Source organism: Schistocerca americana, chromosome 5 (assembly GCF_021461395.2).
Source record: "Schistocerca americana isolate TAMUIC-IGC-003095 chromosome 5, iqSchAmer2.1, whole genome shotgun sequence".
In the NCBI taxonomy this organism is placed as follows: Eukaryota; Metazoa; Arthropoda; class Insecta; order Orthoptera; family Acrididae; genus Schistocerca; species Schistocerca americana.
This window is the reverse complement of record NC_060123.1, coordinates 473,736,734-473,750,648: the sequence shown is the minus strand read 5'-3', so window position 1 is coordinate 473,750,648 and position 13,915 is coordinate 473,736,734.

Here is a 13,915-nt window from a genome sequence, read left to right as displayed (position 1 = left end):
GTCAACGTGAATCTTTTTCGTTTGTTATATCCGCTTATGTCTTATTGACAGTGCTTTTTAAGCTGAAGACTGAGTGCAAGCATTATTTCATCAGTTATTCGTTGACACAAACATACGAGGGGCGTTTGAAAAGTCGGTGTAAAAATAGAAACTATGCTACTTATACACTTCGTCCAACGCTGTTCTAATTCGTTAATCGCTTCCGAATAATAGGAATTGTCCAAGTCTGTAAAATAGCTATTAGTTGCTGGAATCACCTCCTCATTTGAATAAAATCTTAGTCCTCACAGCCATTCCTTCAAATTGAGGAACAAATAGTAGTCCGAGGGAGCCACGTCTGCAGAATAGGGGGGATTTGGAACGACTAGGAATCCTATTTCCATTAATTTTGTGAGCACAACTGCTGAGGTGTGCGCTGGTGCATTGTCGTGACGGAAAAGGACTGTTTTGCTGTCCAATGGCCGGCGTTTCTCTTTTCCAGATATTCCCTTGCAAATCCCAAAATTCAGTCGCCATAACCTTTCCGGCCGAGGGAATAGTCTTCGCCTCTTTTGGTGCAGATTCTCCCTCCCTTGGTAACCCATTGTTTAGATTGCTCTTTGGTCTCAGGAGTACAGTAATGTATCCATGTTTCATCCACAGTGATGAAACGACGCTTAAAGTACTGCGGATTCTTCCTGAACAGCTGCAAACCATCCTTGCAGAACTTCACACGATTCCGTTTTTCGTCAAGCGTGAGGAATCGCTGATCCCATCTTCCGGATAGCTTTTTCTTGTTCAAATGTTTATGCATTCTAGATGCCCACAGCACTAGCAGTCTCACGCACCTTAAGTCTTCTGTCATTCATCACCATATCATGGATTTTATCAATGATTTCTAGAATCATAACCACCACTGGGCGCCCAGAACGTTCAGCATCACTTGTGCCCATATGGCCACTCTGAAAATTTTAAAACCACTTATAAACTGTTCTAATCGAAGGTGCAGAGTCGGCATAATGTTTATCAAGCTTCTCTTTAGTCTCCTGAGGCGTTTTTACTTTCATAAAGTAATGTTTAATCACCACACGAAATTCTTTTTCGTCCATTTTTTTGACAGTTACTCGACTTCCTTGATTCACACGAATGCGAAACACAAAGAAATAGACCAATATGGCTGAGACGTGGTTTGCGTTCTTTCCGAAGATGCTGCTAACTAAAAATGACCTCGATATGCGCCGGTGGTGCCATCTCTCATTTTCAAATGCCCTTCGTACAGCTCCACAACAAGATCAAGACCTTCAGTACTATCCGTTATACGATTATCACTTTAATACACCGTCTGTAACATACAATATTCGATTGTCCATTTCATTTTTGTTACACGTTGAAATACTCACTCTGGTAATGGTGAATCTCTTTATTCGTACTATTTCTCCATCAAAAAATATGAAAAAATCAACATTTATCAAGTATTTCTAGTTCTCACACGATAATCACATTAATATGACCACCTGTCAAAAGCTTGAATAAGTACCTTTTGAAGTGCAGTGCAAAAAGAGAGTCAATGAGATTCAGGAAGGTACCGGCAGGTATGTGGAGCCTTGCCGACTCATGTGCCGTGGCCATCTGCGCCAGGTTTCTCAGTTGAAGGTCCTCGGTGCGTACAGCCCGATCAATTGGGTTTCAATCAGGGGTGTTTGGTGTCCGTGGGAGTACGGTAAAATCATCCTGGTGCTTTCTGAACCACCTGCGTATACTGTGAGCCATGTGAAACGTTGCATTGTTCTGCTGGCAGCTGCCGCCGTGTCGAGAAAAAATAAGCTGAATGGACATGGTATCCAAGATTAAATGCCCTCTGCTGTTGATCCGTTGTGCGTTCCATAATGACTAGATCACCCAGGGAATGTCTCAAATACATTTACCAGACCATAAACTCCCTCTTTCGACGTGGATCCTTGTGACGATTATTGCAAGGTATTTGCATCCAGACGTTTAACGCCCTGTTTACCAACGGCCACCTGTGCGATGGATCATAAAACTTGATTCATCTGAAAATGCCACCCGTAGCCACTCCATGGACTTCCAGTTGCGATAATGACGTGCAATTAGAGTCTTCGTCGCCAATGAACGGCAGTTATCGATTAGGTTCACGAACCAGGTGCCTGGTGTGGAGGCCCATATGCAGTAACGTTCGCCGATCGTTCATTGGAGAGACACTGTTGGTAACCCCTTGTTTCATCTGGTTTTTTGCTCAACAGTTGCACATCTACTCGCCCGTAGTCATCCCCGCAGCGGTCGTTCGCCCCTGTCACCTATGATCCGTGGTTTACCATACTTGCCTTGGCGCCGTTTTTTGATAGCACCTTTTGCCATGCACGTTATACTTCAACCACAGCAACAGGCGAACAGTTTACAAACTTTCGGAAACGGTACCAGCCTTGGCTGGAAATCCTATGATCATGCCATTTTGAACGTCAGACAAATTGCTCCTTTTCCGCATTACGACGACGACTGCACTGTTATATACTCTCCACTGCTGGTAGCTGTTACACACTGTGGCAGGGCTGTATAGAGTCCATATTTCCATGGCCGCATGGCAGAGTCATTCGCCAGTTGATCCGCACTCATGAAGTGCTCGCCTGCGCGATGGCCGATGAGGGAACTGCCGGCCGTGTGCTTCGGCACCGCATACGAAGCGACTAACAGGGAACAAACACCGCCCACGTGCGTTCACCACGCTGAAGCAGTATTCTAGAGTCTAGAGCTTTCCTTCTGCCGCACCTGTACTCGCTTGCTCTTTGCAGGGCTAATCACGCACCTACGCTTGGCAGATTGTCTAAAGTACACATAATCAGTGAATTAATAAAGTTATTCCACTTACAACACTAGGTATCAAATTTTGTAGAGTCTTTCAGTGTAATGGTTAACAACTGTATGAGTCTGTTCCACACTCAAAAGAATTTAGGAAATATTAAAAATTATATAAAATATAGCATTACAGTCAACATTTAGACGCTTTAATATGTTTTCGCAGAGGCATCAGAGGATAACTTAAATTCAATAATTTATCACCGAATTGGATAATAAAATAATATTTTCTTTAGAAGGCAGTAAGCGGTGTAATATTTCATGTCTCAAATAGTACTGGCTTTCTTCAGCTAGCCGGTAGCGGTGGCCGAGCGGTTCTAGGCGCTTCAGTCCGGTACCGCGCGACTGCAACGGTCGCAGGTTAGAATCCTGCCTCGGGCATGGATGTGTGTGATGTCCTTAGGTTAGTTAGGGTTAAGTAGTTCTAAGTTCTAGGGGACTGATGACCTTAGATGTTAAGTCTCATACATAGTACTCAGAGCCATTTGATTCTTTTTTTCTTCAGCTGTTTGAGGTAATTATTTTCATTTCTTACGATGTCGAAGTGAGGATGAGCACGTGGAAGCCCTGTTGTGTAATGGAACACTGAGTCAAATACATTGTATGATGTGTTTAATGTGCAGTAGCCAGCTTAATGAGCGAGGAACCAAGACCTTTACTTCTGTCTTACCGCGTGGAGTGGCCGTACGGTTACAGGCGCCGTATTTCGGATTTCGCGCTCCCTCCCGCCAGAGGTTCGAGTCCTTCCTCGGGCATGGGTGTGTGTGTTGTTATCAGCATAACTTATTTTAAACAGTGTGTAAGTCTGGGGACCGATGATCTCGGCAGTTTGGTCCCTTAGGAATTCACAGGGATTTGAAACTTTTTGAATATTTCTGTCATTAACACAAATAAAAGTGAGATTATTGCCAGTTAACTTAAATGAAGAATGCGGGAATGGATTCAAATAAATCTGGAATTGGGATTGGCCAAGGAGGGAAATTATCGGGCTGTCTAATAAAAATTATGATTCTAATTGGTTACAGTAAGTTCCGGTTAATCAGAAGAGAGTACGTTCGCGCGTTCTGGAGAAGAAAGATATTTGCGGGCCATCGTCTCGAAGAGTTGTAAGCCGGCTAGCGTATCGTGTGAAATTTCGTTTTTATGTACTTCTAAAAGTGTCGTTAAGATTTTTTCATGAAGAAACAGTTTTTCGGATTATGATGAAAATGAGAGCAAAGAGCGATTTCAGATGTTTCGGGAATTTTGAGAATTTTGTGACTCTCGTCCGATGATGAGGCAATAGATCAAGAGTTCTATACTTACGTTGGCTATTAGTAAGAAAACATACCATGCGCATTGGATAGTGCAAACTGTAAGCAAACACTTGATTTTATATTGAAAACTCTGTGTCAGGACGGGCTCTGTAGCGGTATGTGTACTGCTAAATGATAAACCTTTTATATTCAGTATGATAAAGAACGGTCTTTGAAGCAGGAAACAGAAGGTCTGATGCACCGTGCTGAAACGTATAATCCCGACAGCCTGCCCTTTAAAAAGGTTTTGCAGGCTGCATCACAGTATACGAGAACCTCATTTCAGTAGAGGTCATGGTTCTAACTATACTCATTGAGGTAAGTCAGAAATTTCCAATAGAAAGACAAAACCTGCCTGAGGAAGGTGTGACATCGTCGACGCACAGTTATATGTATTACTTGTCAAAAACTTCAATGGCCTTGATCGCAATAAAATATAACTACGCCTTTCTGATTACTAGTTTCAGTTGACAAGCAATCATCACATCATGTTTGTTAGTCAATCGGTACTTAATTACAATGCTGGCCACAATATGATTGTTACTAAGTGTAACTCGACAATGTTTTTCTCGTTTCATATGTTAACAGTCCCGCTTTGACAAACTTTTTGGTAATGATGAGTTAGATTTAGTAGTGACGGTGTTGTCGACATTATTTGTTTATGTACTGATTCTTTGGTGAACGCGATTTGACAATGTTTGCTAGTCATCCGAAACCAGGGATCAGAAAACTTTAATTATGTTTTACTATAGTCAAAACCATAAAAATTTTTAAGGAGCTCTACGCCGTTGCAGGCCGTTGGAATCGATGAGACGCTGGACGTTTGCTTATTATAGTTATGTACATTAACTGAGCAAGTCTTGGCAAAACGAAGCTGGTAAACAGATATGACATTTAATTTCGGTAATTTTTGTACTGAGCCCGTAGGCGGATAGATGCAGCATCGTTGTCCCGTGCTTGCTTTCTTTTGTACAAGGGTTGCACAACAGTACGGAAACACTACGAAAAATGCATGCTTGAACATAAATGGAGATACTAGTAAAGCTTGCAGGTCGATCTGCTGCATTTCAGAACTATCGGTCTCTGTATTGTGTCCTCAATACATTGCTAGTGTCAGTCACGGGCAGACCAGTCTTCTGTGTAGTTGTGAGTGCATTACGTCGGAGCTAAGTGAATTCGAAAGTGGGTACATTGGTGGTACTCTTATGGTCGGTGCTTTCGTAACCAAGGTAGACGCAGTGTTCGGTGTTTTAAGTGGCACCGTACCGAAGACCGGAAACCGTGAAAGCGCCATCGGCTAACTCACAAAGCGGACGGAAATGTGTATTGAGTGATAGTAGCGTACGGTCATTGAAGAGGATTGTGACGAAGAGTAAGGTGACGATAACGACAGAAGTCAGTGGTGAACTGAATGTCGCACTCGTGACCCCTGTCAGCACCAAAACGACACGAAGGCAATTCCAGGGCGAGCTGTAATTCCAGAATCACTTATCAATATTGCCAATGCTCATAAGGGACAATCTGGTACCGAAACCATAAGCCGGATTATGAATCAATGGAAGTAAGTCATTTGGTTGGATGAGTCTTGTTTCACACTGTTCCCAGTTTCTTGCCGCGTTTACATTCCAAGAGTGAAACAGGCGGAGGTTCGTTGATGATTTAGGAAGCCATATCGTCGTATTCCACGGGCCCGTGGTTAATGTGCAGGACCGCATTACTGCCAAGGATTATGTGAAAATTTTGGATGATCGGTTGCATGGCATGGTACAAAGTTTTTTCTCCAGTGGTGGAGCTGTGTTCCAAGATGATAGAACTCTCTCTCACACAGCTCGCATCGTCCAAGACTGGTTGTGTCAGTCGAAGAATGAATTTCGGAATCTCCTCTGACCACCAGTACCCAGATCTCAAAATTCAAATGGCTCTGAGCACTATGGGACTTAACATCTAAGGTCATCAGTCGCCTAGAACTTAGAACTACTTAAACCTAACTAACCTAAGGACATCACACACATCCATGCCCGAGGCAGGATTCGAACCTGCGACCGTAGCAGATCTCAAAATTACTGAGCCTTCATGGACTACTTTGGAGAGAAGCGTGCGGGATCGCTAGCCATCTCCGTTACCGTTATATGAATTTGCCACTATTTAGCGAGAATATTGGCGTAAGAATTCATTAAAAACCAAATAGGGCCATTGTTTATCTATTCCAAGACACCTGGAAGTTGTTTTGAATGCTAACGCTTTTCGTACTCCGCATAAGTCATGTAAATGCGTGGTGTTTGTTAGTTTTCCCATATTTTTGTTCACACCCTGACTGTCAGCCCTGTTAGACTGGCACAGGAAAGGACTGTGTTTAAACTTTGTATGTTTTTGGAACCTAAACTCAGTTGTACAAGTGAGCTTCGAGCAGAGTTATTTTATTAGCACAGGCTTCAGCAGCAGTAAGCGGTTAAACTAGCATAGAATTACTGAACGCTTAATTTTGTGGAAACGGCGAAATAACAGCTTCTCTGAATTCCATCCGTACCGAAGGGGCAAATTTCAGAAATACCGCTACTTAGTTTGTATAACGTGTGGCATCTGATGCATACTCTATGCATATGGAAAACTGTGAATCCACAAAGCTGACGCTGGACTGCAGTCGTGTTAGTTTTGCGTAGTACCTAATTCGAAACTACATGTTTCATTCTTACGTTGTATATTATTCGAAGCTATATGTTTTGTTTCCATAAAGTACAAAACGAACTTCCTACGGTGTGTAGGCTATTTAATATTTGCGCCACTGTTTCTGAGAGAAACAAGTACCACTTCTGTGTAAACAAATCCGCCTTAAATCATAATTTTATTTTATGCGTTCTGCATATCTTACTTCGAAGCTGTTGAAAGGCATTGAAATTGAATTTTCGTTCAGCAAAAGAACATCTTGGTCCGTGACCAATGTAACTTTAAAGGTTATCAGAATATTTACAAGATAAACGTCATTACATGAGTCAAAAACGTGACGGCTGATTTGCAATATTTCTTAAGAGGATCCCGCAATAGCTTGCAGCTGTTAGTAGTAACGCTCATATTATGAAACTCAACTTGCAGATTTTATTCTTGAGAATCTGCTTGTGTTCCTTCCATGAATATTTAGGATACATTTAACTGCAAGTGTTAATTAAATAAACACAATTTGGGACATACCTTGTTAACATTTTCGCCTCAGAATTTCTACATCGTCTAGCTATTCATATTTGTGAGTTACATAGTTTTTGCAAATACCTTAAGGCAAGCACCCTAAAAATGAGCCGTGGACTATACTTCCCCAGTCCCTACTGCAAATTAGATAAAATTCGCTTGTTGCCTGGTCACTATGGTAACGATACACTCTAAGACAAAAAAGAAAAAAGGCACACCGCGAAGAAACTATCCTAATGGAACGGAAATCGGTAGATGTATTACACATGTATATACAAACAAATGATTACAATTTCAAAAATATTCCTTGATTTACTCAAGAGAAAGATCTTCACATACTGAGCAAGTCAATAACGCCTGGCGCTGATTGACAGAGTTGTTGTATGTCCTTATGAGGAACATTGTGTCTGATTCCGTCCAACTGACGCGTTAGATCGTCAAAATCCCGATGTAGTAGGAGGTCCCTGCTCGTAATGCTCTAAACATTTGCAATTCAGGACTTCCACGGCTACCTTGTTAGTCAACGTGGGGTTTGGCAAACACGGAAAAAACAGTAGAAATTCTCTCCGTGTGTGGGCGGCCACTATCTTTCTACGTGAAGGGCAACAAAACGGGGCGCACAATATCTCAAATCTGGCTTCGCAGATCAGAGCGGATCAGGTTCTGGTTGTGGAAAGGGGTCAAAATCAGTTACTGTTAGTTGCACAAAACTAACTATTTTCCTAAAAACACTTGAACACAAATGCCATTAAAAGGATTCAAAACAATACAGCTGAAAGCCTGAACACAAGTTATTAAAATCGTTTTAAGGAGTACACGCGGCTGAAGGCCATCCTAAAAAAAAAAAGTTTAAACAAAGAATCTTCAGAATTTTAATTTAAGGCGGCTGAAGGCCGTATCTTAAAAAATATTTCACGTAAAAGCTAGCCTGAAGGCCATATACTGAACATTGAACGACTCAAGGCTTAAGGTCTGGATAACAAAGATTTCAAGTGCAGCCAAATCTCCTTTTTAAAATTAGTTTTAAACAAATCAATCTTGAAAGATTAGTGTAAGTCGGCTGAAAGCCTCATTTTAAAACCAAACCAACTAAATTAATAGACGGCTGAAGGCTTCGCACAGTACTTTAGACAAGAAATCACAATCTAAAAACAACAGAACAGTGTTGCTCAGAAGTATTCCAAAGGTCGGCCTGAGGAGGTAACTCTAACATAAGTTTAGGTGAGACAGGCAACCAAGAACAAGACTAAATAACCGGATGGCAACCCGACCCAGGGACGGCTGAAGGACCGAGCAACAACCTAATTAATTCCCTTCCGCCGACCAACGGCACGACAACGGAAAATATAAGCCAAGGACGAAAATACCAGCAGCACTACGTCTTCAGAATTGGCATATAAAAACAGCCAAAGCACAATAACCAGTCGCCGGCCGAAGTGGCCGTGCGGTTAAAGGCGCTGCAGTCTGGAACCGCAAGACCGCTATGGTCGCAGGTTCGAATCCTGCCTCGGGCATGGATGTTTGTGATGTTCTTAGGTTAGTTAGGTTTAACTAGTTCTAAGTTCTAGGGGACTAATGACCTCAGCAGTTGAGTCCCATAGTACTCAGAGCCATTTGAACCATTTGAACCAATAACCAGTCAAAAATATGAACAACACCAAAGGCTGTCGAACTACACGCCGTGCCGGACAGCATCAACACGGCGATGAAACATACATTCGCTGCTCTGTCCCAACCGACCAATTGCCTACTCCGGTACGCAGACAGCATTCATAACTGCTCATTGGAAATCACACAAGGTACACACAGTTCCACGTAGACACTTACACCAAGAACTTCGACAATCCTAAAACCAATCACTGTGGAACAACAAGGACGAATCACAAGTCAACACACACAGAATTTCCGTAAGGGGTCGGTGACCAAATACGCATCGCCCGATGAGACGACCGAACGACCAACCAACGGTCGTTCCCGCTCCAGTCTCCTTCCGTCGGACAGTGTGTGTGTGTCGCAAGCTGCCGGCGAGTACTGGCTGCCCGGACCTCACTGGCGCTGCGTCCCGACTGAACTCACCACACACCACGACCTAGAAATACTAGCGGCCGCTTGGCCGCTTCAGAGATAGTATGACAGTGCTCTTATCGATAAGCGCCGCTGCTGCCACTCACGGGCAAGCAAACCGGCAAGTTAGTGACGCCAGTAAATCGAATAAGAAACGAGGCGACAGTACCTTAAAGATAAGATGACAAGCAATAAACGGCATGAACACGAGCCGCGCACGGCTCAATATCGTCGGCATTGTGCTGTGCTGTACGGGTCCCCCGGATGACGATCGAAGGAGTCCTGCTGTAAAAGGAAATGACGCCCAGAACATCACTCCTGGTATGGCCGGTGACAGTCTGGTTGGTACCCCACTGCTGCTCATTGATTGGAGTAGAATTTTCTTCAGTGACGACTTCCGATTCGAACTGAGAGATCAGCTAAGACATGATCCGCTAAGATGTGTTGGAGACGCCTTGGACAGCGTCGGTTATAAACCTGACTGTCACCCGACAGCTGAAAATTGTTTTGCGGGGTGCCTTTTCATTTTAGAGCAGGACTTCTTTGCTTATTATCTGCGACAGTGTCCGACTGGGTCGGAGATTTTCTCCGCTCAGGGGCTGGGTGTTGTATTGTCCTAATCAACATCATTTCATCCCCATCGACGCGCAAGTCGCCGAAGTGGCGTCAAATCGAAAGACTTGCACCAGGCGAACGGTGTACCCGACGGGAGGCCATCGTTACACGACATTTCATTTTCATATCTGCGACAGTCTTACAGCACAGCGGTACGTCGACGATATTCTACGTCCTGTTTTGTTGTCCTTCGTGGCAAGCTATCTTGGGCTTACATGTAGCAAGATAATGCGCACCAACATACGGCAAGAGTTTCTACTGCTTGTCTTCATGCTAGTCGAACCATATCTTGGCCAGCAAGGTCTCCAGATCTCTCCACAATTGAGAACGCTTGGAGCATTATAGGTGATCTAACGTGCCAATTGAACAGAATTTGGCCCCATGTCCATCAGAACGACATCCAACAACTCTATCAATGAACGGCAAGCCGAATAACTGCTTGCATAAGGGTCGGAGGTGAAGCAACTCACTACTGACTTTCTCAAATTTGGAAGCTTTTCCCTTTCAATAAAGTGTCCATTTTTTGAAACAGTAATCATTTGTTCGTTTGTACATGTACATCACATACACCGATTTCCGCCCCATTCAGATAATTCCTTCGTGGTGTGTCGTTTCTTGTCTTAATAATAATAATAATAATAATCACCCTGTGATAATACAGAACAGATCTTGTCCTGCAACGGGCCGATAAGAGCCTGCATGACCTAGAACCTTAGCCCTCACTCTGCTGGAAGCTGCAGAGGTCAACTGTAGTGAACAACCGTAGAACAGTTGATAGGGTTCTTCGAAAACATAGTTAGTTTAGTGATATTATCATTGTAATAATACCCTGTATAAATGAGTGGTTTAGTAAATAATAATGTTATTATTGTTACTTTCGATACCGTTACGTCATTTTTCTTACTCATAACATTTATTACAGTTTGGCATTGACTGGTTCAGCTTAAATTTCTGAGAGTTTTTTATTTGTTGATGCTACCGAGAAGCAATCAGAAAAGTGCCACAGGGTGTGCCCCGCTCACATTTTTTGAAGTCTAGCGAGGACCTCAGGAGGCAATTATGGAATTTACCGAAATATCGTGCAGATGGAACATAAATCTCTGCAGCAAACCCAAAATCCCATAAATCACCAGTTTCACCGAGAACTCCTGAAATACTGCGTACTCCTATCACTCGGAGACATTGTCGAATAACGCTTTAAATTAAAAAAAGAAGCAGTATCGCCGGTTTCCACCTGTCAATAGCCTTTTGAAACATGCGAACGAGTTGAGTGCACTTAGGTTTGCGTGATCGCAAAAACCATGAATTTTAACTAATTTGCAATGTATACTGAATGACAGAAAAAATGTTTATCGCCAGTTATCACACGATGGCGTGAGTAACTATGTTTCGTGTGAACTATCAGCATTATTCGAAGAAAAGCTGCACATGTGAGTCAAATGACCTCTTTCACGCACTAATAAAAATATTTTTGACGTATGTATTAATGAAAATTGGAACTGGAAGAACGTCTTACTGACCTTCTCAAATAGCCAAATTCAGCAACTTTGACCCTTCCACTCGCTGGTTTTCGGGAATAAACGGGAAATATTTAAACATATTTCTATACAGGCTTGTCTTTCGACATAACATTCTGAATAACGCATGATTTAGAAGGTCTTTGTTCCGAATTAGGTGAGCAGTGAGAATAACGTGTGGTGTTTACACAGTCATCATATTGCTCCCATTGCAGGAGTTAGGCTTTCTCAATGACATTCATAGTACAGTTTTTCTAGTAAAATTCGTCGTGAATGATCCATCGCAGTTTGATAGATTGAGCAATGATCCGAAATGACCGACGTAAGTTAGCATTGAAGTTGTGTGGCAGAATTCATTAACAACAAAAATAATATGTTGAGTACTTAGTAATCTACATTTCAAATTTAGAGTTGTTTCTTTGGAATGCTAATTCTATTCTAGAGAAGAGTTTTAAATTATTAACTCACAAAAGTGAACTTTTAAGGCAAAGACAGTTCTTCAAAGTATAAAAATAACAACATTTACATTCTTTACATAATTTAAGACTGAGTCATTAATAAAATGTGTAATGTCAAATATCTGTTAATCTTTGTTCATCACTTGTAAATTTGATAAATTTTGGTTCTAATTCTTTTATAAATGAGGAAGATGACGTGCACAAACAGCTTGGTAAACGTTTAAAAAGATATATAGGTCATAGATTTAATTAAATATCGGCCAATTGTTTCGTATGCGGCAATAAAACAAGTGTGTTTCGGTGAACACAGACCTAAGAGTCAGTAAAGCGAGACTGGTAAGGATCATAAAAAGTATTTTCGATATCTTTTCATTTAGCCCAGCCGTGTGCCTACAAATAATGTTTAGTCACATACTCAAGAGGCTAGGAATCCAAATTTTGTGTAATTTAAAGTTCACATCCTGATGTAACATGATGCTGTAAATCTTTAAAAGAAAACAATTTGCTAAATAACTTTGTGTGAACATGAGATATATGCGGCACCTGACAACATATTTGCTGGAATTCGGCTACCACTGCCATTAGAGAGGGTTATTTTTGAAATAAATAGGAATATTTCGCCATTTCGACTGGTGCTAAACACCTCTGAGTTATTGGGTGATGTTCGAGAGTTACAAAGCTTTAGTATTTAAACGTACAATATTCAAGTAATGGTTTATGTTTGACATTAGCGGAGTGTGACGATACTGAGGACAAGATAAGAGCGTGAGAAGGAACTTTTGTGCTCCGTTTCTTTAAAAGGTGGGCTGTATGTAACTAGTTGAAACTGTGGACTAAAGTTGGTTTGCCGGCCGGTGTGGCCGAGCGGTTCTAGGAGCTTCAGTCACAGGTTCGAATCCTGCCTTGGGCATGAATGTGTGTGATGTCCTTAGGTTAGTTAGGTTTAAGTAGTTCTAAGTTCTAGGGGACTAATGACCTCAGATGTTAAGTCCCATAGTGCTCAGAGCCATTTGAACCATTTTTTTAAAGTTGGTTTCAGACACTACTACTCTGCATTTTGTAGAAAGTGTGACGTCGTTTACGTCGTCTAGTAGTTTATTTTATTCTCCTTTCTCTCCTCACGATCTCTTCTTAATCTCGCCATTTTGCAGGGTGAAACGGAGATCCACCGACACAAGTTCAAGTTAGGAGTTGCTGCAGCTACATTTTCCGAGTATGTGTATAAACGAGCTGTGCTATGCCATGTCTTATCACAGAATAAAACGTAATTATGAGCGATAAAGTCTCTTACAACAGCTGCCTTTGTTTCTTAGAATTTGTTTCACAGCGGTGGGAAACCAATGGAAGTGACCCAAGCGTACAACACAGATCACAGATTGACGCCAACAAGCCTCACATGCACAAGTATTGCGAAGTGGTCGCCATCGTAGCAGTAACATTTCAGCATACCGTTATGCCGCGCTTAGTTTGATCAAGTTAACCCAAATACGATAAGGACATCGCCCATCTCTTCATCAGCAGACCTATGCAAATTGTATGTTTCACTGTTAAGGTACAACTAGCACTGCTGAGGAAGGAATCCGAGAGAGAACGAGCAGTAATGAATGGAAACCTGAGAGCGAATATAACAATGGGCCTTCTGCGCTAATGACTGGAGAAGGTTCGTCTCGAAACAAGACACAAACTGCATATCGGTGACAATTGTACTGTTGTGCAGCTATTTTCAGTTGAGTAGAGATAAAAAAGTAAATAAGGGTACGAAAACAAATTTAGTTAATTCGTAACTAGCTACCGGCGAACACTGGTCCCCTGCATCAAAGTTCTCGAAAAATGTCCCTGAACAGCCTCCCAGATTTTCGTTGCCTGACACTATCAGTCTAGAGACGCGATCTATTATTTCAACGAATATCGCTTTTTCAAATAAAAATTGTTGGCC